We start from the raw sequence: 26,905 nt of genomic DNA, 5'->3' as shown, positions 1-26,905 counted from the left end.
GCCACTGCGCCTCGCAGCCGCCTGGCCCCATCTCTGTAGGCCAAGGCGCCCTGGCTGCCCTTTTCGAGGGGCGGGTGTTGGAGAGAAAACCCAGAATGAAGACTTTTAAACCTACCCACCCTCCAGGACGCACAGCAGGTCTTCCGTGGGCTGTGTGGGTGAACCATTCAGGTTTCACCTCCCTGGTGGCTCAAGGCTTAATCACTAATTCACGCAAAAACCACAGAGGCAAAGGCAGCCCTCCAGCGCTAAGATCTGGGCCTTAAAACTTACATGATTGTTTCCTGATGTGCACCTAATGGAATTCATAAAATAAACATGTTCTTTTAAAAACTGCCATCTTTTAGATGATTCATTTCAGTGGTTCTGTGTGCCAGCACTATTATTATAAACATGTGTTACTTTTATAATCAAAGAAGAACAACCACCTCTATTTAAAAACTAAAGAACATATAAATATATTAAATTTCGAATGTGTGTGTTGTTCTTCGTCACTCAGTGGTGTCTGACTCTTTGCAACCCCATGGACTGTAGCCTGCCAGGCTCTTCTATCCATGAGGATTCTCCAATCAAGAATACTGGAGTGGGTTGCCACGCCCTCCTCCAGGGGATCTTCCGGACCCAGGGATGCAACCCAGGTTTCCCACATTGCAGGCAGATTCTTTACTGTCAAAATTAATTCTATGTATGCTTTCTTGAAGAGTGAAAAACTATTCTGTGTGATACTCAAATGGTGGCTACATGTCCTTATGCATTTGTCAAAACCAGAATATACAGCACAAGGAGTGAACCCTTATGTAAACTCTTTCATCATAATCTATCAACCAATGTGCCACACTGAGGCAAAATGTGGGTAACAGGAGAAACTCGAGGGGAGGAGCTGAGGGAATCTATGCCAACTCTCCTTTCCTCTCATTCTTTCTGTAAACTAAAAAAAACAGCCCATTAATTAATGCACAGGCCTCCCTGGTAGCTCAGCTGGTAAAGCATCGGACTACAATGCAAGAGACTGCAGTTCAACTTCTCGGTCAGGAAGATCCCCTGGAGAAGGGATACGCTACCCACTCCAGTATTCATGAGCTTCCCTGGTGGCTCAGAGGTAAAGAATCTGCTTGCAATGTGGGAGACCTAGGTTCGATCCCTGGGCCCCTGGAGAAGAGCGTGGCAACCCTCTCCTTCTTGCCTGGAGAATCCCCATGGACAGAGGGAGCCAGTCCATGGGGTCACAAAGAGTCGGACACGATTGAGCGACACAGCTCGGCAATTAAAGCACACACACCAAAATATTAATGGTCATTTTCTCTGGGTGGTGGGAATATGAGCAAATCTTTGCTATGGGTGGATCTTTATTGAAATTCTCCAAATTTTCAACAATGAACACATTTTTTAAAGCAGAAACATATAAACAGGCAATAGAAAATTTTAGAGAGCTCTCATGAAAGGCTAATGTCAAATATTTCATTTTATTTCCTTTTTAAATTTTATTGAAATATAGTTGATTTATAATGTGTTAATTTCTGCTATACAGAAAAGTGATTCTGATACATACATATATATTATTCTCTTTTTAATATTCCTTCCCATTATGGTTTATCACAGAATATTAAATATAGTTTCATGTGCTATACAGTTGCTGTTGTTCAGTCTCTACGTCATGTCTGACCCTTTGCGACACCATGGACTGTGGTCCACTCGGCTCCTCTGTCCATGGGGTTTTCCTGGCAAGAATACTAGAGTGGGTTGCCATTTCCTTTTCCGTATTTTATTTCTACTTTATATAACTTTAACAAAACCTGCAAGAAGCTCTCAAAATTGTTAAAAATGACATCAATTTCAATATTGTTTAAAAAAAGCATATCAAGGACTGAATTGAGTTTTTAAATTAGCTCTTTAGAATCACCAAAAATCAGAGGAAAAAATTTTGAAAAAATCAGTATCTCAAAGGATCATCTCTGCCTGCTTGGAAATTGTCACAAATATTTACATGAACACATGAACACTGGCCCTCAGATAAACAGATTTCTCTAGAGCTGTAAAGGCTTGGCCTCGAGGCATCTTGTCCCTGTGATCTAGCCCTTGAACTTTCTGGGTTTCAGTTTCTTCAGTGAAAAGGGAAACACCCTCTCGTTGTTGTTCAGTTGCTCCTGTCTGACTCTTTAGGACCCCATGGACTGCAGCAAGCCAGGCTTCCCTGTCCTTTACCATCTCCCAGAGTTTGCTCAAACTCATGTACATTGAGTCAGTGATGCTATCCAATCATCCCATCCTCTGTTGTCCCCTTCTCCTCCTGTCTTCAATCTCCCAGCATCAGGCTTTTTCCAATAAGTCGACTCTTTGCATCGGTGGCCAATGGATTGGAGCTTCAGCATCAGTCCTTACAATTAATATTCAGGACTGATTTCCTTTAGGATTGACTGGTTTGATCTCATGGCCGATCAAGGGACTCTCAAGAATCTTCTCCAGCACCACAGTTCAAAGGCATCAATTCTTCCATGTTCAGCCTTCTTTATGGTCCAACTCTCACATCCATGCATGACTACTAGAAAAACCACAGTTTTGACTATATGGACCTTTGTCAACAAAGTGATGTCTCTGCTTTTTAATATGCTGTCTAGGTTTGTCATAGCTTTTCTTCCAAAGAGCAAGTCTTTTAATTTAATGGCTGCAGTGCTCGCTTAGGCAGCATATATACTAATTTCATGGCTGTAGTCACTGTCTGCAGTGATTTTCGAGCAAAAATACCAAACTTCAGCCCATGTAGGACTCCTGGTATCTTAGTACATGTGGATGCTTAATAATTAATAGTTCCTGCCCTTTAAAATATACTTTAAAAAAATTTTGGTGGGATTCTTAAGCTCCTGAGATAAAAGATATGTCTGGTTTTAGATTATTAACTTATTTGACAAAACAGGATGGTTAAAGAGAGAAACCACTCATTGACATGGAGAGGCTGGGTGTTGTACACCAGGGCCGGCACTAGTTAACAGGCTTCGAGGGTATGAATCACCAGACTTCTCCAGCTCTCACTTCCCTAATCTGTTAAAGGAGTGACCTGGACCAGTCATCTCGAAGTTTCCTTCAGCTCCCATCATTCCACTGGGAGTCTCACCGTGACTTCTGAGGACAAATGCCCTAAATCTCCCACAGTGACCATTTTCTGCCCACAGGAACCGCCATCACTCACAGCCCTGCAAACAAATGTGACATCTGCATTCCACCTTCCCCACCAACGGGAACTTCCAAAGGTTTCTTTGGTCTTTTTCCCATCCTAGTAATATGCTGCTGCCCAGCTCTGACCAGCAGCTTAAACTCTAATTCTATTAGGAAGTCAGTTCAAAGTTTCCACCAAAGAAAGAAGGAACCACCACTGGCACTGATACAAACCACCAGCTCTTATCAAGTCGACTGTGCATTTTTTTTTCACATGATAACCTCCCTGAAATTATGTGTCCCTCTGTTAATATTTCCTGAGCACTTCCCATGCTATGTCCTTCACACTCACTCCACTGAAAGATTCAAAGCAGTGCTTGGTGTACCATTATTTTTTGTTGTTTATGATACAGAAAACAAAGCTCAGTAAAGTTGAAAGAGTCACCTACAGCCACACAGCTAGTGAATGATGGAGCTGTGATTTAATTTCACATACCTGCTTTAAAACACTATGTAGAAAGCAGGACTGTAAGTGCCCAGAGTTCTGAAGGAGCATTGCTGCATTCAGTTTGCTCAAAGTTCCTGTTCGTCTGGTTTCTCAGGAGACAGGACAGGGGAGGGAAGAGCTATACCCTGAATGTTTGTGCCCCTAAATCCTTATGTTGAAGGCTAACACCCAACGAGATGGTTTTAGGAGGTGAAGATGTTCAGATAAGTAGGTTTATGTGAAGTCATGAGGATGGGGCCCCGGGATGAGATCAGTGCCCTTATAAGAAGAGGAAGAGAGACCAGAGCCCCCGTCTCTGTCTCTTTCTTTCCCCACCAGGAAGAGACTATACACCAAGAAATGGGTTCCCACCATTCACCAAATCTGCTGGTGCCTTCATCTCGGACACCAGAATAATGAGAAATAAATTCCTACTGTTTAAGCCCCCAGGCTGTGGTACTTTTCATTGCAGCCTGAGCTGACTAAAACTGTAAGGAAACTCCCTTCTTAATTCAGATTTTTCTTTTTGAGGAGCTTCCACAAAGTAACCCTTCTGGCCTCAGGCCCCACCCTCTGCACCAAAGAAGGAGTTGCTGACAGGTGGGAGGAACCCATTGGTCCACCTACCTTGATAAAGTGAAAGTGAAAATTGCTCAATTGTGACTAACTCTTTGTGACCCCATAGACTTGTAGCCTCCATCCATCGGGATTCTCCAGGCCAGAATACTGGAGGGGGTTGCCATGCCCTTCTCCAGGGGATCTTCCCAACCCAGGTCTCCTGAGTTGCAGATGGATTCTTTAACATTTGAGCTACCTGGGAAGCTGCTACCTTGATAGGATAGACCTAATTTATTAGTAGTTTGACAGTAATTCTTTAGAAACACAGAGGAATCACTCTTATCTAACCTCTCTACCCAGACGTCATCAGAGAGCAATCTGGAGTCAGGGACTGCCACCTGCAGGGTGGTGGTGGGGGTGACTTCAGTTCTATGCCTGGCTGGGGGCAGGGGGCACTAAGAGGATATTAGTGAGAACTTTTCTCAGACCTAAAGTCACAATCTACAATTGATTTGATTGACGATATCACTACATTTTAATCTTCATCTGTCAGTCTCCAGTGCCCTGTTTCTTCATTGCTTGTAGAGGCGGAAGGGGATCAAGGAGGGTGGGTAAGATCAAGAGGTAAGATCCAGGTCTCCACTCCAGCCCTGGGGCTTCAGGAAGATAACTTAACATTCCCGGGAGTCTTCCTTATCTGTGAACACTGGGGTGGAAATCAATTGTGAAAACGTCCCAGGTCAAAGCCTGAGTAAAATGGTAAAACCTGAGGAAACTGGTAAAATTTCAGTAAATGGAGACTGGTTTTATCAATTAGAATGGACAAGCAGGATTCACTGCCTTCTGTTCTACAGTGTATTAGATCAGATATCTAAGTATTCTAGAATGAAAAAATACTGTTTGGTATTCATCAAATTATGTTGGCACATAAGTATCTATTAGGTGGGAAAGAGGGAGAGTTTACCTTGCTCTTTGCTCGAGAATGGGGCATGGAGCCCACAGGGCTGGAGGGCACTTGGCAGGGGTGGGAGGTAGACACGCTGGGACCCCAGGCAGTATCTATTGCAGTGCCCTCCTCCCGTACTCAGCCAAAGGACTGCTCTCACACCTGGGTCTGGAGGGAATCTGATGGGTAGGGCCACCCTGAGATGAGGAGAAAGGGAAGAGGAGAAGGAACAGAAATAGCTTTCTCAGCTCTTTCCTGTTGCTCAGAATTGGGCCTTTCTGGGGGTGCTAGTGGTAAAGAACCTGCCTATCAATGCAGGAGACATAAGAGACGCAGGTTCGAGACCTGAGGTTGGGAAGATCCCCCGGAGGAGGGCATGGCAACCCACTCCAGTATTCTTGCCGGGACAACTCCATGGACAGAGGAACCTGGCCGGCTACATACAGTCCATAGGGTTGCAAAGAGTCGGACACAACTGAAGTGACTTAGCACACACGCATAACTGAACCACTTTGCTGCTGCTGCTGATGCTGCTAAGTCGCTTCAGTCGTGTCCGACTCTGTGCGACCCCATAGACGGCAGCCCACCAGGCTCCCCCGTCCCTGGGATTCTCCAGGCAAGAACACTGGAGTGGGTTGCCATTGCCTTCTCCAATGAATGAAAGGGAAAAGTGAAAGTGAAGTCGCTCAATCGTGTCCGACTCTTAGCGACCCTATGGACTGCAGCCCACCAGGCTCCTCTGTCCATGGTATTTTCCAGGCAAGAGTACTGGAGTGGGTTGCCATTGCCTTCTCTGAACCACTTTGCTAAATACCTGTAACTAACACAACATTGTAAATCAACCATATTTCAAGTAAAAAAAAAAAAAAAAACTAGAGTCCCCACGTAACTCCCCTTACCCCTCCCAACAGCTTCCCCTATTATTAACATCTCCATCAGTGTAGCACATATGTGTTACAACTGCTGAGACAATATTAACAGATCCCTGCTAACACAAGCCCGCAGCTCATACCTAGGTTCACTCTTCATGTTATTCAGTTCTGTGGATTTTGATGGATGCAGATACCATGTATCCATCACAGGAGAGCTTCATTGCCCTAAAGATTCCCCCCCACCCCCCCCCCGTCCACCCCCCCTCCCACCGCCCCCCCTCCCCCCCCACAACCCCCCGCCCCGTGCTCAGGAATCCCTTGGTGGTCCAGTGGCTAAGACTCCATGCTCCCAATGCAGGGGCCCCAGGTTTGACCCCTGTTCATGGAACTAGATTCCACATGCCACAACTAAAGATCTTTCATGCTGTAACTAAGCCCTGGTGCAGCCAAATAAAAAAATAAATATTTTAAGCACAATCCCCTGTGCTCTACCAGTTTATCCCTCCTTCCCCTCTAATCCCTGGCACCTACTGGTCTTTCCAGCATCTCCATAGTTTTGCTTTTTCAGAATGCTGTACAGTTGGAGTCGTACACTGTGTAACCTTAGGGAGCATGAATGACTTTACATTTGATGGCACTCTAAGACCTCAGATGTGCATTTGTGTTAGCACAGATCAAAGAGATCTCTGAAAGGGCACCAATTTTTTTCCTTCTCCTTTATTTACTTTGAGATCTCCCACAATACTAGGTACAGAGTGCTGTGCCATGCTTAGTTGCTCAGTCATGTCTTATTCTTTGTGGCCGCATGGACTGCAGCCTGCCAGGCTCCTCTGTTTATGGGAATTCTCCAGGCAAGAACACTGGAGTGGGTTGCCATGTCCTCCTCCAGGGGATCTTCCCAATCTAGGGATCAAATCCAGGTCTCCCACATTGCAGGTGGGATCTTTACCAGGGAAGCCTAGGTACAGAGTAGGCACCAGGTATTCAATAAAGCAGTAAGTGACAACAATAATAATACAGCATTAGTTATTATCATGTGCTTTAAAGTCTATTACAAATATGAGATGGAATTATTAAAAAAAAAAAAAAAACAGTTCCTAAAATCAGGGCTCTCACTGTCTAGGCATGCTGCCAGCCCTTTTGGCTGATTTTTGTAAGTCCTGTTAAAACAATCATTCTTTTCAACTCCAAAATTCTAAGCAAACTCCTAATAACCATCGCAGCCCACGACTCTAATTTGAAAGGAATCGTATGACCAGTCTTGAATTTCAACTCTGACCAATCTCTTTCATTTTAAAATCCAAGTTAATCCTTTTTTTCCCCATCAACTTCAAAAGTACTGGAGAACAGATGGGAGAAAACAGAATGATTCATTGTTTACTTATAAGTAACCTTTAAGTAATGAACACATTAGGGAGACAGTGTAGTATATCTGAAAAACTGGGTTGTATTACAGATCCATATTCACTAAGGAATATTCACATAAGCCTCTAGACCTGGGTAGTGAGGTAGGAGGAATAAATGAACGTGCCAGAAAAATGGATTATAACAGGATCATATTCTTAGAGGTGTAAGAAAGTAGTGATGAAGTCATACTTTTACCAAGTCAGTTAAAGAAACTGGTTGCAAATGATCAATATTCTTGTTATTACTGCCACTGTGACTATCCATTGGGCTTCCCCAATGGCTCAGAAGTAAAGACTCTGCCTGTAATGCAGGATTTTGATCCCCAAGTTGGGAAGATCCCCTGGAGGAGGAAATGGCAACCCACTCCAGTATTCTTGCCTGGAGAATCCCATGGAGAGAGGAGCCTGCCAGGCTCCAGTTGATAGGGTGGAAAGAGTCAGACACAACTCAGTACCTAAACAACAAAAAACAACAAACAAGATAAGACTGTAGCCTACTTAGGTATGTGTCTCCTTAGCAGCAATTTTATTTATCCATTCCTATCTTTCTTGGTGGCTCAGAGGTTAAAGCGTCTGCCTCCAATGTGGGAGACCCGGGTCCAATCCCTGGGTCAGGAGGATCCCCTGGAGAAGGAAATGGTAACCCACTCCAGTATTCATGCCTGGAGAATTCCATGGATGGAGAAGCCTGGTAGGCTACAGTCCACGGGGTCGCAAAGAGCCAAACACAACTGATCGACTTCACTTACTTACTTATCTTTAAATTAAAACCATCGATTTTTTTCTGTTGACCCACCCTCATGGAAGCCACTCAGAGTCTCAAGGATGCTCTGTGCATAGGGGCAGGGGGCTGGCTGAACTGGAGGACTGTCATGTCAGGTTTGGAGAGACTAATGCTCCAAGGCAGGAACCGCCTTTCTGCTGGGGCTGGAAGACGCCCGCTGAGTTGGCCATCGTCCCTCATGATCATTTCTGAATTGGGATGGGCTTTGTCAGTGGGACCAGGATGCCCGAGGCCCATTGCCTGAGGGTCCCTACATAGTGCGCAGAGTGTGGACAGTTGCCGTGTCCCCAGGCACACCCTCCTCCAGTCAGCCAAGATGCCCAAAGCTGTTTTCTCCTCCTCTGCTTCCAGTGCTCTTCAGAAAGGAACCCCACACCACCTCTCACCCCAAGTGTCTCCACTGCCTCTACTCAGCTACAGGCAGACCAGGCCTCACATTGCACCCATGCAATTTGGTGGGCACAGGTGCTTGTCCATCTCCTTCCTCTTTCCCCATCCCTCAGCTTTTTTTTCCCTCAACAGCCAGCTGAGGTTCTCTCATCCACCAAGTTGAATTCTCTCCTCTGTCTTGCTCACACACCTAGCCAGCACCACCAACCCTGTTTTTAGTTCATGCACCTTTCTCTCTTTCTGGATTACAGTGGAGCCTTCCTGCATTCCTTTGCCGACAAAGGTCTGTAGTCAAAGCTATGGTTTTTCCAGCAGTCATGTATGGATGTGAGAGCTGGACCATAAAGAAAGCTGAGAGGTGAAGAACTGATGATTTTGAACTGTGGTGTTGGAGAACACTCTTGAGAGTCCCCTGGACAGCAAGGAGTCTATCCAACCAGTCTATCCTAAAGGAAATCAACACTGAATATTCACTGCGAGGACTGATGCTGAAGCTGAAGCTCCAATAGTTTGGCCACCTGATGGGAAGAACTGACTACTTGGAAAAGACCCTGATGCTGGGAAAGATTGAAGGCAGGAGGAGAAGGGGATGATGGAGGAGATGGTTGGATAGCATCACCAACTTGATGGACATGAGTTTGAGCAAGCTCCAGGAGTTGGTGATGGACAGGAAAGCCTGGCGTGCCACAGTCCATGTGGTTGCAAAGAGTCAGGCACGACTGAGCAACTGAACCGAAATGAACTTCCTGCATTGGACAGAGAGCTTCCGGAAACATGGATTAAGTCGTCTGCATCACCTCTCATCCTGTTAAGTTTGTTCCCTTTTGTTTCTTGTGTATGTGTCACACAACATGCAAAGCCATACCTTGTGGGTCATTAAAAGTTCATGTGTCAGAACTGTTTTCTCCATAGCGTGCACTGGCACTTTCGCCAAGTGCCCCCGGCCCCAGAGCCTAACAGCTGATTTCAGACAAATACCTTCATTCTCCCATCTGTAAGCTGGGAATTGGAAGAAGCATTGACTTGTCTTTCCTTGCTCTCCAAGCTCAAATCTAGCTACATAAATGCTGACCTCCACCCTCTGACTCTTCCTACAAGGCTTGCAATTATTTTCATTACATCTGTGAACATTTCATCTGAAGTCCTCTGTGTCTGCAGATTAACCAAGGTGTGATGCTTGTGATGTTTCTGTGAAGCGTGGGGTACAGTGGATCATGGAACCAGACAGTTCAGTTCAGTTCAGTCGCTCAGTCGTGTCCGACTCTTTGCGACCCCATGAATCGCAGCACACCAGGCCTCCCTGTCCATCACCAACTCCCGAAGTTCACTCAAACTCACGTCCATCGAGTCCGTGATGCCATCCAGCCATCACATCCTCTGTTGTCCCCTTCTTCTCCTGCCCCCAATCCCTTCCAGCATCAGAGTCTTTTCCAATGAGTCAACTCTTCGCATGAGGTGGCCAAAGTACTGGAGTTTCAGCTTTAGCATCATTCCTTCCAAAGAAATCCCAGGGCTGATCTCCTTCAGAATGGACTGGTTGGATCTCCTTGCAGTCCAAGGGACACTCAAGAGTCTTCTCCAACACCACAGTTCAAAAGCATCAATTCTTCGGCGCTCAGTTTTCTTCACAGGAACCAGACAGACCTGGGTTCAACCCCTAACTCAACCACTTACAGTCGTGTGACTAGAGTCAGGGGCTTGGCTTCTCTGGGAACTGAGTTTCTACTCGGCCAAGTAAGAACAACAAGATCTCAGCAGCCCAGCATTTGGGTGACCTGGGATAGGGCATGCACGGCCTGTGGAAACACAAGTTCTGAGGCTCAGTGAGTGGTCACCCCCCACCCCATGTGCTAGGGGCCTGGTCCTGGATGAGGCACTTCTCCCCGACATGATGTGACCTTATTTAGTTTAGGGCACCCATGTGAGGTGGGCGTAATTATTCCCATCTCGCAGATAAGGAAGCCAGCAAGGGTCCTGGAGCAGCCCTGGCCGCATGGCAATGGGTGGATGAGGGGCTGCAGACTGAGCACCCAGTCTCTGTCCCTCCTGCCCCCCTGCCTGCCCTCTTGCTGGTGCTGCCCCTGCTCCCATCCCAGGACCTAGACCCACATCATGGTCCCCTGGTGGGGGAGGTAGTGTCTTCCAGACGTACCCAAGCCCAGAAGCGGTGCGGCGTCAGTACAGAAGGGCTAGGGGGCTGGGTGTCATGGACTGAGAACTGCTTGGGCAGGAGGAGAGGCTGCTGGCTGGTGATGAGTCTCTGCCCACAGGACACAGAGCAGGAACCCCAGCCCTGGCCTGTCTCAGGTTCCCCAGAGGCAGGGAATAGAATGGTCTCCTAAAGGAATCTTGGTCTGTGAATCATAATTCCAAATTCTAAGTCACTGAGTGATCTACAAAATTCCTGAGAATCCAGAGATGATAAAATAATAATAATAAAAAGAGCAATTATCTTTCAAGGGGCAAATTCGAAATGTTTTCCATATACTGAGAATGGTGCAATATCTCTTCCATGGTATTTCTCCCCCAAATGCATAGCCTCAGTCTAAAATAAGAAAACATCAGGCAACTTCAAAGGGAGGGAGTAACTGGCGGGGATGTTGTGAAACGGTCAAAATCATGAAAGGCAAGGGGACCCAAGAACCACAACAGTGTGAGGAAGCAGTTCGGTTGGCCAACAGAATGTAGTGGGGCTCTCCCAGGTTGGATCCTGAACCAGACAAGGGCATTTGTGGGAGAAACAGTGAATAAAGCGATAGGAATTGTGTCAGGAATTGTGTGATCCTCTTCGGATCACAGCACTGTGGTCATGGCAGATGACAACATCAGGGGAAGCTGGTGAATGAGATATAGAGGCTCTCTCCTACTTTTATAACGCTTTTGTAAGCCTAAAATTATTTACTGTAAAGGCTAAAAAACCAACAAACCAACCAAAACTATGTTCCCTGCAAATGATTAACACTGTCCAAAGTTGCACTAACACTAGGACTGCAAAGCGTAATTAGCAACAAAACAAAGCTTGCTGGATTGTTTTAGTGAATAATGAAGAGATGAGGAAGAAAGCTGCCTGGTATATTTTTTATAATCACACAAGCTGGGGCATCTGTTTCTACGTCATGTTGAGCTCATTCCTGGACGCACTGTTTCGAGACTGTTGTTTCTAGACTGTTGCTTCTACAAGATTCCTCCGAGATGCCTCAGCCTAGGGATAAACAGCTCCATGAAGACTCAACACCCCAAGTTAAGTAGCAGTTTTGAAGAAAAGGAAAACACCAGACTTGCCCAAAGTGGTGGTTAGTGTGCCCTGAAACAGCACATTATCGGCCTCGAAGTGATGAATTCGGGAAAAAAAAACATTCACTTCATGGTACACCTGGGTCTGTTGTTCTTACTCATCTGAGGCTTCATGGTTACTGATATAAAAGGCAAAGATGGTTATCAGTTGTCCTATTTCTTACTATGTAACAAAGACCCATTAAATTCCTTCCGGATACAGGGCACTGGGGCTGCAAGCACAAACAGGATGCAGACCCCCCTCACGCAGACTTCATATTCCTGCAGACACTGTCCGCCTCAGTCACGTGCTGTTGAGAAGCTCTATAGCAGAGGAACAGGCAAAGTATTTGTGGACCACCAAGGAGAGAAGAATTAGTCCAGCTGGAGAAGTCAAGTAAGGATTTGAGGAACGAGTACGATTTGACAGGTATAGAAGGGAGTGTGGGCTTGTGCAATCCTGTGACCTGTTCAGGAGGAGAGGGTGACTAGAATGTACAGGGAAGCAGGAAGTGGTTGGGAGATTCAAAAGCATTGGCCTAATGTTAAAAAGTGACCTTCATTAGAATGCCTCAGAACACTTAATAAGTTAACTTTTAAAATGCTAATTCTTACTAGTCCTTGTCAAGATCATGCCAAAGTAGAGACACTTCAGTGATTGTAATGTTTAAAATGTGGCAGAGAGCCCTCAGAGAAGCCACGTACTTATGAGGAAAGAAGTTAGAAAAGCAGCCCAGATTTCATGAGCCCACTCCCCTCACCATATTAATTCTGGGCTTTTTAACTTAGGTGACGCACGAACAATCCCTGGCTTGACTTTGATCCTGAATGCCTAATAAACTACGGAAAGCTATTTCAGAAGGACCTACACACAGACAGAAACACACATGAAACCAGACTTCTGAACAAGCACGTTTGACCTCGGCAGAGAGATGGTGGCTCTGGATCCAAGGAGTCCTGCTTTGACATCTGACCCTATTTGTTTGGATTCCAGAACCTCTCACCCCAGGTCCCACCAAACCTCCTGCTTATAAAGGCCTTTGAAGATGAAAACCCTATATTTGAATCGCTAGTTTCACTTTGCGACATCAATGAGCCTTTTATATTTTGAAAATATCCTCTCTTCCTGCAGAGAAAACAAAGTGTGGATTGATCATCTGAGCATCTCCATGTCCATCAGAGCTCTTGATCTTCCCTGAATCCAGCAAGGTAACAATGGTTTGAATATAAACTAACTCTAACCTATACTACTAGGCTCCTGTTTACCAAACACAGAATTGAAGGCCCATTTACCCCTACAAATATACATGTGAAAACAGAAGCAAATAGGTTTACCTCATGGCATTTGCAGCCATAGGTTATTAGAATCGGAAAGGGCCTTAAAGGTGGTCTATACCTTGTGGTTACAGACTTTGAAGCAAGTAGAGATACATGAATAAAGCAAATTGCTCTAAGTGACATAGCTAGGCAGTGCTAGAACCTGGAAAATTCAGAGCAGTCAACTCTTGGTAGAATGGTTTACCTTTACAGATGGCTAGAGTTTATTTTTGTAGTTCTGGTGGTTATAAGCCAGTGTCCCGAAATCTTAAAAGCTAGTTTATATGCTTTTATTTTGTCAATACTATATAGGAATACTTCCCTGATCACCTCTGGACCCTGATCAGGTTCAAGGGGAACAAAGTAAAATTTCATCAGCGCACAGTCACAGGCAGGCAGATTCTACACAGGGTGTCAGACTGTATAAAATATGGCCTTTACAGTGGGGAGAAGGGGGAGGGGAGGGCAAAAGAGGGGCAGGGGATTCAGAGACACAGACTACTAGGTAATAAAATAAACTGCAAGAATATATCACACAACACAGGGAATATACCCAATACTGTACAATAACTATAAATGGAATAGCAACTTTAAAAACTGTGAGTCATTATGTTGCATATCTGAAATGTATAAAATATTGTACATCAACTATATTTTAAATAAATAAATAACAAAAGAGTAAAAATTTTTAAACAAACATAATGGCACCAAAAATAAAATGATTTTCACATTGGTTTAAAAAAAAAAAGTGGCATTTAATTGCTGGTTTCTTAGACCTGCACTGACACGAAATTCTCAAGCTCTGGTCTGAGAGTACACACACTTCCTGATAAAACTTAATTTTACTTCTTTATGGTATTATGATCATTTATCATTCCTCCTTGATAATAATACTTAAATGTTAGTCACTCGGTTATGTCTGACTCTTTGCGACCCCATGGACTATAGCCTGCGAGGCTCCTCTGTACAAGGAATTCTCCAGGCAAGAATACCAGAGTGAGTTGCCGTTTCTTTCTCCTGGGGATCTTCCCGACCAAAGGATTGAATCCAAGTCTTCTGCAGTGCAGGCAGATTCTTTACCATCTGAGCCATAATAATACTTAAACTGGATTTAAAAGAGGTCTTATTTCCAGATCGGTATTACACACCACATTCTATAACTCTTTCCAGTAAGACATTTTCCCTGTTAGAGAATGAATTTCTCACAGAAATTCTAAGCCCAGTTCTGTGTTCCTAGTTTTATCAAAGAGGAGCCCAAGGCTCAGAGACACCAGGAAGCTGGATGTGGGCCCCTGGGTGAAGTGCTGGAAACAAAGGACCAGAGCCCAGGCTCGTTTTTGTCACCGTGATGCTAGGAAGGCTTCAGCATTGATCTTCTCAAAGTTGGAGGATCCTTAAAAGCTGAAACCGGAGGACGTGGGAGCTTTGACAAGTTTACAGGGCAGTTACAAGGTGTGCAGACCTGTCTCAGCCACACAGCCGCACCTCTCACAAGTACGTGGATTCGCTGCACCCAAATCCACTGGGTAGCCCTCAAATTGATATTCCCTGTGAGCTCTCTGGGTGCTGACCTAACGCTAGGGCTCCCTGTTCAGACCCCATGGTCAACCACAGGTGGACGCTCTTGTCCCCAGAGCACAGCCATTTGTCACGGAGGTTCTAGAATCAGACCTTGTGGATCACACTTTCTGAGTTTCCCAGTCATTTCTGCCCATAATTGTTTATTTAAAAACACGGGATTTTTGTGGTCTGGCAGTGAAGACCACTCAGAACCTCAGACAAAAAATTTCCTGTTAATAATCTTCTTAGGAAAAGCTCTCTCCCACAGCCCAGCCAAGCCACGCTTAATGCCCTCTGCACAACTTCTGAGGCTCGGCTGTGTGAGAGTGACCGAGCTTCTCCAGCCCGTTCAGGAAAGTGACCACATTGTTCTCAGGACATCAAAGATGTGTCTAAAAGGAAGCTCCCTATCCCCAGGTCTTTCAGATTCTGCTAGATTGGCAAACTTTTGTCTCAACTAATACGCTTGCCTCCAGGCGACAAGTCGACTCATGAACAGAATCCTCAGTCCACACCACAACCGTCTCCTTCTGCCCCCTCCGCACAGCAGTGATGCTGAGGATTAGCAAAAGCTCCTCACCAGGGAAACTGAAATCCAGTAAAATTACTGTTAAAGTGTGAAAGCGATGCACATGACAGTCTTCAATCCTGTCTTTTGTAAAAGGCATTGAACTCCTAATTTAGGCAATTATTTTAACCCTGAACAAATGTGATTGTATAGGACACACAGTCTTCAAGCCTCCATGAAAAATACATATTTGTTTAAAATCGACGTGCTGTCTCTGACCCAATGTTTGCGAATCTGAGGAAAAGAGGAGACAGAGGAAAAGGAGCATTTTCTTTTTCTCTTCTGAGGACGACCATCTGAGTTTGCCAAGGCTGCCATAACAAAGTACTACAAACCAAGTGACTAAAACAAGACATGTATTTTCTCCCGTTCTAGAGGTTGGAAATCTGAGATCAACGTGTCTGCAAGGCTGGTTCCCTCCGAGACCTCTCGCCTTGGCATGTAGATGCCACGTGCACCCGTGTCTCTACGTCAGTCATCGCCTCCTGCGAGTATGTATCTTCAGTGTGCAAACTCCCCTTTTCTATAAGAACACCCGCTGTATTGGCCCCAGGGCCCAGGGCCCACCCCCTTGACCTCATCTGAACTAATTACATCTGCATTACACTACATCTGCAGTGACCCTGTCTCCAATAAGGTCACATCCTGAGGTTCTTGAGGCTAGGGCTTCACTCGCTGGGAAGGTGGCTGGGTGCTGGGACCTTCAGGTGCAGTTTTAGGACCACTGTGTCAGGTCCATCCAGATGGCCTCAGGCTGGGGAGGGGAATTCATCTGGCCTGAACCCACAGCCGGTCACACAGCCGTGATGTTCTCGTCACCTGTTTCTCCTGGCAGGGTCCCTCCAGGCACTGTCTCCGCTCTGTCCTTTGTGTGGACCATGTGGTGCCTCTCCCTCCCTACCTGGGCTCGATGTTCTGCCAGAAGCCACGGATACTGTGCGTTTCGGAAGGTGCATGGAGCCAGCTCTCTCCCAGACCAGGACCATCCTGAGGGATCATCATAGTCAGTGAAGTGAGAGAAAAAGAAAGACAAATACCATATGATATCACTTATACATGGAATCTAAACTATGAAACAAGTGGGATTATGAACGAAAGAGAAACAGACCCACAAACATAGAAAGCAAGCTAATGGTCACCAAAGGGGAAAGGAGGGGGAGGATAAATTAGGACATTTGGATTAGCATATACACAATACTATATAAAAAACAGATAATGAGCAAGGACCTACTGCATAGCACAGGGAACTATACTCAATGTTTTGTAATAATCTATATGGGAAAAGTGGTGGTGCAGATGACACCACCCTTATGGCAGACAGTGAAGAGGAACTAAAAAGCCTCTTGATGAAAGTGAAAGAGGAGACTGAAAAAGTTGGTTTAAAGCTCAACCTTCAGAAAACGAAGATCATGGCATCTGGTCCCATCACTTCATGGGAAATAGATGGGGAAACAGTGGAAACAGTGTCAGACTTTATTTTTGGGGGCTCCAAAATCACTGCAGATGATGACTGCAGCCATGAAATTAAAAGATGCTTACTCCTTGGAAGGAAAGTTATGACCAACCTAGATAGCATATTCAAAAGCAGAGACATTACTTTGCCAACAAAGGTCCGTTTAGTCGAGGCTATGGTTTTTCCAGTAGTCATGTATGGATGTGAAAGTTGGACTGTGAAGAAAGCTGAGCACTGAAGAATTGGTGCTTTTGAACTTGGTGTTGGAGAAGACTCTTGAGAGTCCCTTGGACTGCAAGGAGATCCAACAAGTCCATTCTAAAGGAGATCAGTCCTGGGTGTTCTTTGGAAGGACTGATGCTAAAGCTGAAACTCCAGTACTTTGGCCACCTCATGCGAAGAGTTGACTCATTGGAAAAGACTCTGATGCTGGGAAAGATTGAGGGCAGGAGGAGAAGGGGATGACAGAGGATGAGATGGCTGGATGGCATCACTGACTTGATGCACATGAGTTTGGGTGAACTCTGGGAGTTGGTGATGGACAGGGAGGCCTGGCGTGCTGCAGTTCATGGGGTCGCAAAGAGTCGGACATGACTGAGCGACTGAACTGAACTGATATGGGAAAAGAATCTGAAAAAGTGTGTAAGTATATATATATAGCACTTTCCAGGTGGAAAAGGAAATGGCAACCCACTCCAGTGCTCTTGCCTGGAAAAATCCCAGGAACGGAGGAGCCTGGTAGGCTACAGTCCATGGGGTTGCAGAGTCAGACATGACTGAGCGACTTCGCTTTCACTTTCCCAGGTGGTGCTACTGGTAAAGAGCCTGCCTGTCAGTGACACAGGTAGGAGACAAAGGTTTGATCCCTGAGTCAGGAAGATTCTCTGGAGAAGGACATGGCAATCTACTCCAGTATTCTTGCCTGGAGAATTGCATGGACAGAGGAGCCTTGCCAGAGGGCTCCATAGGGTTGCAAAGAGTCGGACACGACTGAATCAACTTAGTCGTGTGTGTGTGTGTGTGTGTGTATCACTTCAGTTCAGTTGCTCAGTTCTGTCTAACTCTTTGCGACTCCACAGACTGTAGCACGCCAGGCCTCCCTGTCCATCACCAACTCCCGGAGTTCACCCAAACTCATGTGCATCGAGTCGGTGATGCCATCCAACCATCTCATCCTCTGTCATCCCCTTCTCCTCCCACCTTCAATCTTTCCCAGCATCAAGGTCTTTTCAAATGAGTCAGTTGTTCGTATCAAGTGGCCAAAGTATTGGAGTTTCAGCTTCAACATCCGTCCTTCCAGTGAATATTCAGAACTGATTTCCTTTAGGATGGACTGGTTGGATCTCCTTGCAGTCCAAGGGACTCTCAAGAGTGTTCTCCAAAACCACAGTTCAAAAGCATCAATTCTTCAGCACTCAGCTTTCTTTATAGCACAACTCTCATATCCATATAGGACCACTAGAAAAACCATAGCTTTGACTAGACAGACCTTTGTCAGCAAAATACTGTCTCTGCTTTTTAATATGGTTTCTAGGTTTGTTATAGCTTTTCTTCCAAGGAGAAAGCATCTTTTGATTTCATGGCTACAGTCACCATCTGCAATGATTTTGGAGCCCAAGAAAATAAAGTCTGTCACTACTTCCACTGTTTCCCCATCTATTTGCCATGAAGTGATGGGACCAGATGCCATGATCTTTGTTTTTCTGAATGTTGAATTTTAACCCAGCTTTTTCATGCTCCTCTTTCACTTTCATCAAGAGGCTCTTTAGTTCTTGTTCGCTTTCTGCCATAAGGGTGTGTCATCTGCATATCTGAGGTTATTGATATTTCTCCTGGCAATCTTGATTCCAGCTTGTGCTTCATCCAGCCCACCATTTTGCATGATGTACTCTGCATATTGAATGGTTTGCCTTGGAAACGAACAGAGATCATTCTGTCGTTTTTTAGATTGCATCCAAGTACTGCATTTCTGACTCTTTTGTTCACTATGATGGCTACTCCATTTCTTCTCAGGGATTCCTGCCTGCAGTAATAGATATAATGGTCATCTGAGTTAAATTCACCCATTCCAGTCCATCTTTGTTCACTGATTCCTAGAATATCGATGTTCACTCTTGCCATCTCCTATTTGACCACTTCCAATTTGCCTTGATTCATGGACTTAACATTCCAGGTTCCTACACAATATTGCTCTTTACAGCATCAAACCTTGCTTCTATCACCAATCCCATCCACAACTGGGTGTTGTTTTTGGTTTGGCTCCATCCCTTCATTCTTTCTGGAGTTATTTCTCCACTGATCTCCAGTAGCATATTGGGTACCTACCGACCTGGGGAGTTCATCTTTCAGTGTCCTATCTTTTTACCTTTAATGCTGTAAAGACCAGTAACGCTGAAGAAGCTGAAGTTGAACGGTTCTATGAAGACCTACAAGACCATCTAGAACTAACACCCAAAAAAGATGTCCTTTTCATTATAGGGGACTGAAATGGAAAAGTAGGAAGTCAAGAAACACCTGAGGTAATAGGCAAATTTGGCCTTGGAGAACAGAATGAAGCAGTTCAAAAGCTAATAGAGTTCTGACAAGAGAACACACTGGTCATAGCAAACACTCTCTTCCAACAACACAAGAGAAGACTCTACACATGGACATTACCAGATGGTCAACACTGAAATCAGATTGATTATATTTTTTTGCAGCCAAAGATGGAGAAGCTCTATACAGTCAGGAAAAAACAAGACCAGGAGCTGACTGTGGCTCAGATCATGAACTCCTTTTTGCCAAATTCAGACTTAAATTGAAGAAAGTGGGAAAACCCACTAAACCATTCAGGTATGACCTAAATCAAATCCCTTATGATTATACAGTAGAAGTGAGAAATATATTTAAGGAACAAGATCTGACAGACAGAGTGCCTGGTGAACTACGGACAGAGGTTCATGACATTGTACAGGAGACAGGAATCAAGACCATCTCCAAGAAAAAGAAATGCAAAAAAGAAAAATGGCTGTCTGAGGTGGCCTTACAAACAGCTGTGAAAAGTAAAGAAGTAAAAAGCAAAGGAGAAAAGGAAAGATATACCCATTAGAATGCAGAGTTTCAAAGAATAGCAAGGAGAGATAAGAAAGCCTTTCTCAGTGATAAGTGCAAAGAAATAGAAGAAAACAATAGAATGGGAGAGACTAGAGATCTCTTCAAGAAAACTACAGATACCAAGGGAACACTTTATGCAAAGATGGGCTCAATAAAGGACAGAAATGGTACGGACCTAACAGAAGCAGAAGATATTAAGAAGAGGTGGCAATACATAGAAGAACTATACAAAAAAGTTGACCAGATAACCATGATGGTGTGATCACTCACCTAGAGCCAGATATCCTGGAATGTGAAGTCAAGTGGGCTGTAGGAAGCATCACTACAAACAGAGCTAGTGGAGGTGATGGAATTCCAGTTGAGCTATTTCAAATCCTAAAAGATGATGCTGTGAAAGTGCTGCACTCAATATGTCAGCAAATTTGGAAAATTCAGCTGTGGCCACAGGCCTGGAAAAGGTCAGTTTTCATTCCAATCCCAAAGAAAGGCAATGCCAAAGAATGCTCAAACTACTGCACAATTGCACTCATCTCACATGCTAGTAAAGTAATGCTCAAAATTCTCCAAGCCAGGCTTCAATAGTACATGAACTGTGAACTTCCAGATGTTCAAGCTGGTTTTAGAAAAGGCAGAGGAACTAGAGATCAAATGCCAACATCCGTTGGACCATTAAAAAAGCAAGAGAGTTCCAGAAAAAACATCTATTTCTGCTTTATTGACTATGCCAAAGCCTTTGACTGTGTGGATCACAATAAACTGTGGGAAATTGTTAAAGAGATGGGAATACCAGACCACCTGACCTGCCTCCTGAGAAACCTGTATGCAGGTCAGGAAGCAATAGTTAGAACTGGACATGGAACAGCAGACTGGTTCCAAATAGGAAAAGGAGTACGTCAAGGCTGTATATTGTCACCCTACTTATTTAACTTGTATGCAGAGTACATCATGAGAAACGCTGGGCTGGAGGAAGCACAAGCTGGAATCAAGATTGCTGGGAGAAATATCAATAACCTCAGATATGCAGATGACACCAGAAAGTGAAGAAGAACTAAAGAGCCTCTTGATGAAAGTGAAAGAGGAGAGTGAAAAAGTTGGCTTAAAGTTCAACATTCAGAAAACTAAGATTATGGCATCCGGTCCTATTCACTTCATGGCAAATAGATGGGGAAACAGTGGAAACAGTGGCTGATTTTATTTTGGGGGGCTCCAAAATCACTGCAGACTGTTTTTGCAGCCATTATATTAAAAGATGCTTACTCTTTGGAAAGAAAGTTATGACCAACCTAGACAGCATATTAAAAAGCAGAGACATTACTTTGTCAACAAAGGTCTGTCTAGTCAAGGCTATGGTTTTTCCAGTGGTCATGTATGGATGTGAGTGTTGGACTATAAAGAAAGCTGAGCGCAGAAGAATTGATGCTTTTGAACTGTGGTGTTGGAGAAGACTCTTGAGAGTCCCTTGGACTGCAAGGAGATCCAACCAGTCCATCCTAAAGATCAGTCCTGGGTGTTCATTGGAAGGACTGATGTTGAAGCTGAAACTCCAATACTGTGGCCACCTGATGCAAACAGCTGACTCATTGGAAAAGGCCCTGATGCTGGGAAAGATTGAGGGCAGGAGGAGAAGGGGACGACAGAGGATGAGATGGTTGGATGGCATCACCAACTCAATGGACGTGGGTTTGGGTGGACTCTGGGAGTTGGTGATGGACAGGGAGGTCTGGCGTGCTGCAGTTCATGGGGTCACAAAGAGTCAGACACAACTGAGCGACTGAACCTAACTGACTCTAAGTTAAATAAGCAGGGTGACAATATACAGCCTTGACATACTCCTTTCCCAATTTGGAACAAGTCTGCTGTTCCATGTCCAGTTCTAACTGTTGCTTCTTGACCTGCATACAGATTTCTCAGGAGGCAGGAGAGGAGGTCTGCCATTCCCATCTCTAGAAGAATTTTCCAGTTTATTGTGATTTCACTTTCATATATATATATATCATATATAAAATCATTTTCCTTTATTCCTGAAACTAACACAACACTGTAAATCAACTATATTTCAATAAAGGAATTAAAAGATAGAAAAAATAAAATTAAAAGGATAATTGAAAAAAGAAGACTTAAGCAACTTCCAGTAGATAAGCTGCCCCTCTGCTTTGACATTGGCTTTGAATCAGAGCCACACTAGGTGTAGCATGATGCCTCTGCCCCTGACCTGACCACTTGTCAAGTTCCCCTACCCCCCGCCCAAGAACTCTGCTTCCTCTTGCCTTTTCTTTGCACAACTCGGGGACTATTATCTGCCCTGTGCCCCAGTTCTGTGGGGGGGACTGGTCTCCCCACCCTGGCCATCTGCTCAGTCCATGGAGCTCTGTGTCTGGCCTCCCCTGCTGTTCTGGAAACTTAGGTGCATTTTGGCCTACCTGCCATCTGCTGACTGTCTTTATATGATTGTATGGTACCTGCACAACCTGCTCTTCTTCCCTCACCTCAGGGATGTCTAACGCCTCTCACCTGCCTACCTTCCCAGGACTGACTGCTCCATCTCCATCTGGCAAGACCTATCTCTAGCACTGCTTCTGACATAAGTAAGGGCCGATTTCTGCCTCTGCTCTCAGACAATATGAGATTATCAGTGCCTGCTTGGTGAGGTGACAGGCAAATCATCACAATGGAGGGAATAAAAATAAGTCAGTCTGGCCCTGACTTCTCAGAAATTTCCCTTTGTGGGAACTCCTCGACATTTCCTTCCCTACACTTTGAGTTCCCAATACCATACTTTCCTTATGTCTTTCTCCTGAGCCCAGCCTGGCTCGACTTTCTTAGCCCTGCTATTAATGATGCTTCCTATTTGTATACAACTTTTTATGCTTTCAAAATATTTTCAAGTTATTTCTGATCTTTACCACGGCCTGTGAGCTGTCAAGACAGTTCTCTAATCCCCAGTGCCACACAGAGGGAAATGCTGCCCTGGAGAAGGTGGATTTGCCTCAAGTCCTGCTGTGAATGAATGACTCAGCCAGAGCGGGGACTCAGGCTGCCTGCCTGTGTCCCTTCTCACACAGGGCTGCATACACCAGACTTGCATCCAGCTGGCTACAAAGACTTGATGGCTGGTTTTGCTGGCTTCACTCAACAGAGGGTTTATTTTTCTCTCTTAACATGAAATTTGGAGCAAAACCACCCGAGGCTGATACAGCAGCTCCATAATGTAACCAGGTCTCAGGCTTCCCTATATTTCTGTTCTGTCACACTTGGCAAGAGCTTTTCTACCCCTAAGTACCAGCTCTGCATTGTGGGGTGAAGGGCAAAGGGAAAAGGTCAAAATGATGCCTGGCAGTTACTTCTCCTCTGAGAAGCTTTCCTAGAAACCCTGGCACAGGTGCTCCATCTGCATCTTATTGGCTAAACTGTATTACCTGGTCAATCATAGCTGCAAGGGAGTCTGGGAGGCTGGGTGCCTTAATGTGCACATCGATACCCTGAACAAACTTTGAGCTGTATAAGGAATGAACGGTGGGACGTTTGAGACAGCTGATGACCCATCTAATCTGACTTCCACTACTGCCAAGTAAGAGGAGTAAGAGCCATGCCAAGAGCCATTTCCTCGTCCTCTCTCATCCCAGTTCCCCACCCCCTAACAGTGCTACAACATCCCAAGACAGTCAGACTCCACAGTTGTCACCTCTGTTTCTCAGCAAAACTTCTATCTCCCCAGAGAAGTATTAAAAACAACCATCTCTTAAAGTAATTAACACAACCCTAAGAAAGGTTCAGGGAATCCGTGTTCATCCGGATTCTCTGTTGGGCTTCCCACTTCAAGTCCATGGTCCTATTGTTCTTGTAAACAGTCAGAATGTCTTGTAAATTCTAACATAAATCCCAACACTGCAGCATCCAAACTGCACCTCCTGGATGTCTGGAAGAAGTAGCACAGAGTCCTTTTATCTCACATGCCACGATTCTGAGCTGTGGACACTGCCCTCCAGGTGATCTCTGTGTGGATGGCAGATGTCCGTGTCCTGCTCAGCAAGTGGAGGAACATGCGTGTCTGCAGGAGGTTGGGAGACATGCCAGGAAGGGGACATCTGAAGGGATGAGGCATGTGGTATGAATTCTTCTTCTCCTTCTTCTTCTTCTTTTTTTGATGTAAACAAATGCACAAGAACTTCAAACTGGTAAATTTTGGTCTCCTCAAAGCAGCCACTAAGTGGACTTTAACAATGCAGCCTCTGTTCAAAGCATTCCCTTGCAAATGCAATTTATTCAAATTGCAAGTCCTTTTCTGGATTACTTTCAAGATTATATAAAAATCTTTGGAATTTTTCTCACTGGAAAATCCTTGTCCCTTTGCATGGGTTTCATATCTGGACATGGGGGAACTGGTCTGGAGACACATCTTTGAGTCAGGATGGAGCAGGGAGCAGCCCAGCCAAGAGCTCTGCCCACAGCTCATCAGCTTGCAGAGCTCTACCATGACTTTCTTGTAAACAGCTCACCTGCTGAGAGACCCAGCTCCTTAGATCACATATGTGAAGCCCACTGAGAAGAAAGCAAAGCATTCAGAAGCAGCAGAAATTTGAACGGGCCTTTATTTAAATCCAAGACAATAGTGTGATTACCAGGTCTGTGGATTTGTCTTCTTGGCCAGAGGACAGGTGTTTACGACTTCACACAGGGTAGGGGTTTTATCCTGAGAAACTGTTAAGCATTCAGCACAGAGCCTTCAGCACAGAGACTTCAGCACAGGTCCTCCGGGGCCCTGACCCCAGGCTCTGGGACGGGATTTTCCCTCCTGGGTGTGGTCCTCATCCCAGAGGAGGGCACAGGCAGCCCAGGCACTGCCCACCAGGCAGGAGGTGGGTGCTGGGCTCTGTTCCTAGAGGGGCTCTGTGGACAGAAACTTGTGCGTCCTAAGTGATAGATAGATGTCATCGCTCAGCCCCTGGCCACACACACCAAGTACACAAAGCACAGGCCACCAAGGTCAGAAATCTCTGCAGGGGTTAGAAGCCACCTTCTCTTCCTGTCATCCAGACTGGAGAGCCCTCCTTCTTGGCTGACTCCCGACCAACTCCCGACTGACACCTGGCTGTGAAGCAGGACAAACTCAGCTCTTCCCAAGGCTAGGCTCAGGCCTCCAGGAAATACCAGTCACACCCTCCACTCTTTTCCAGACCAGCCCCCATCTATGTTTTAGCAGATTTTTTGAAAAAAATCCTGAAACACAAGGGTTAAATGGATTGACCTGGGAATTCAAGGATTAAAGTCAGGCCTGGATTCTTGTCCACCCCACTCCCCACAGGACAGATTTTCAGGATTCTTTCATCACTGGATGTTCCTCTGACCCATCACCCCGCCCCCGCCCCCACACTATGTCACCCTGTCATTGCGTTAGCAAGGGCTGGGAAAGCGGGCACCAAGGTACACACAGGCCCCGTGACAGCTGGCACCACCTGGCTTTGATTCAAGGCCCGTGCTGCAGAAGCCACCCCTTCAAAATCAATGGTCCTTCCAGGGTCTCAGCAGGTAAATGACTCAGCCACAGGGTGACCACAGAGGGGGCTTGTTTTCCAGGTGCTGAGTTTATTTCAGCGTTTGCAGAAGGCAGATTAGATGGGGCCTCTGCTAGAACTTTTCTATAACCATTGTCGTCCTAAATAAAGAAAATAATTTGATTTTGGATAGCAGAGAAAGTTTTAAAAGTGTTCAGTTCATTTGTTCTCTTACCAGTTTTTAAAGATCAATACATCGTAAAATATAGTATTGAAAATGTAAGCATAAAATTAATGATCTCAGAAAGAAGATAAACTAAGAGCTAACCTTCTGTTCATATTTTTAGTGGGAAATAAGCAGGTTCTTAGAATGTAAGGTAGGATGTCTTTATGCTTAAATCTTCTTTCAATATATTTTTTGCTCTTGCTTGCAGGAATCTTGTTTTCAAAACAAGGTCGCCAGATGTCACAGCAATAGGGAGCTGTAAAAATGCAGATTCCGGGGCCGGGGAACAGCGGGTTCTCAAATCCTTAGCTGGGGGCAGCGAAGCACAAGCTTCCCGGTTGTGACCTGAGGCCCAGTGGATCTTCCTGTTTACTCTGCCCACTATCAGATTACCAGGCTTCACCCTTCTCTCCAAACAGCTACCAGAAATCAGAGAGATCTGGCCAGGCGTGGGGTTAGAATACATTAAAGGCCCTGCTGCAGAACAGTTTGAAAATCTTTACAGAGCAGGTCAGGCAGGTTCCCAAGCAGCAGGTCATTCTCCTCTGGGCCTTGACAGGTGCATGCAATGTAGTCACTCAACAGAGCATGGAAAAGTGTCCGATCAACCATCATGAGTCCAGCTCTAAGGGCCAGGGCCCACATCTGGGACAGACCCTACAGGCCTGCTTGTGAAGAGAGCATTACCCCCTCCCCCTCACACCCCAGGCCCACATACAATGATCTGTAAGAGGTTCTATCTACCCAGAGTCTTCCCCTGCCAGCAAGAGTCCTGTGACTTCATAGAAAAACCCGCAGACACCAGAGAGAGCATGCCTGGGGGGTGAGCCCTCCGTTTACAAAGCAGTTTACAGCCCTGTTGTTGGTTAATTACACTCTCATTTTGCCAATAGGAGAGTAAGAATCACTTGGATGCAAACTCATCTGCGGAGAAAAGTAAGACATGAGTAAAGCCGTAGCAGACTTGTTTTCTATTTCATCACCATCTCTGACGTCCCACTGAGATATACAATGTGGTCATCTTTGAATATGCTGTGTATATTACGGGGCTGCCCGGTTGGTACTAGTGGTAAAGAACCTGCCTGCCAATGCAGGAGACATAAGAGACATGGGTTGAATCCCGGGGTAGGGAAGATCCCCTGGAGGAGGGCATGGCAACCCACTCCAGTATTCTCGCCTGGAGAATCCCATAGACAGAGGAGCCTGGTGGGCTACAGTCCATGGGGTTGCCTAGAATTGGACACGACTGAAGCAGCTTAGCACGCACACTCATTACGCTCAAGTATTACATTTGAAAGTCAGTATCTGATGCCCTTTCCAGTCCCTGGTT

At 45.3% G+C, this 26,905-nt stretch overlaps 1 protein-coding gene across 2 annotated transcripts in view; it reads right to left on the bottom strand.

The window, feature by feature from the left end:
* The window catches only part of SPATA13 (spermatogenesis associated 13), a 233,320-nt gene that overhangs the window by 106,992 nt on the left and 99,423 nt on the right, over positions 1-26,905 (bottom strand). The gene's annotated exons all lie outside the window — the stretch shown is intronic.

Source organism: Bos grunniens, chromosome 12 (assembly GCF_055505025.1).
Source record: "Bos grunniens cultivar Pamir isolate PY7600 chromosome 12, Bosgru_T2T1.0, whole genome shotgun sequence".
NCBI lineage: Eukaryota > Metazoa > Chordata > Mammalia > Artiodactyla > Bovidae > Bos > Bos grunniens.
The sequence above is the reverse complement of the archived record's forward strand: the minus strand, read 5'-3'. Positions and strand labels throughout refer to the sequence as shown.